Source organism: Corvus brachyrhynchos, unplaced genomic scaffold (assembly GCF_000691975.1).
Source record: "Corvus brachyrhynchos isolate BGI_N302 unplaced genomic scaffold, ASM69197v1 scaffold65, whole genome shotgun sequence".
Taxonomy (NCBI): Eukaryota; Metazoa; Chordata; class Aves; order Passeriformes; family Corvidae; genus Corvus; species Corvus brachyrhynchos.
Genome location: NW_008238365.1, coordinates 3,124,987 through 3,125,712, shown reverse-complemented (window position 1 = coordinate 3,125,712; position 726 = coordinate 3,124,987).

Below are 726 nucleotides of genomic sequence, written 5' to 3'. Positions count from 1 at the left end.
CCCGCCCCCCCAGGAACCCCCCGGGGGCCCCTCCCCGCCGCTTCCAGTGTGGCTGCCCAATTCCCCCCACAAACACGCTCCTGGCTTTGGATTTATCGATTTCTCCAGCAAACTCGGAGCTTCGCTCTCCAAACACAGGAAAAATAATAGAAAAAAATCAAAATAATAAAAAGAAGGCAAAAAAAGGTAAGGAAAAAATATATTAACATTAAAAAATTAAAAAAAAAACCCAAACGAGAACGAGCGTGGGAAGAGCAAGTGTCCATGGGCACAGGGGCTGCGGTCGACCTCTTTGCACCATTCCCACCTTCAGCCAGAGATATTTTAATTTTACTTTTCTTTTCTTTTTTTTTTCTTTTCTTTTTTCTTTTTTTTTTTTTCTTTTCAAGACTAGAGGACTAGAGAATGTTCAGGCAAAAACCAGACACTAAACAACGACAAATCCTCCCGATAGAAGACGAAGAATTCTAACTTATGGCGCGTTTGGAAAAAGGAGGGGGAAAACCTCAATGAATCACTGTAACTCCAACCGAACTTCCAGACAAACATTCCCACTGCGGGGTGTTTCTCGAGGGTTCCGGGGTGCTCCTGCCCGGCCCAAGCACCCCTCAGCTTCCTGCAACCATTCCTCACGCCCGAGTGTCTAATGAAACGCCTCTCCAGCATTCTGATTAAAGCTCAATTAACGCGGGTCATTAATGTCCCGCTGGCAGCCGCGGGTTCCTA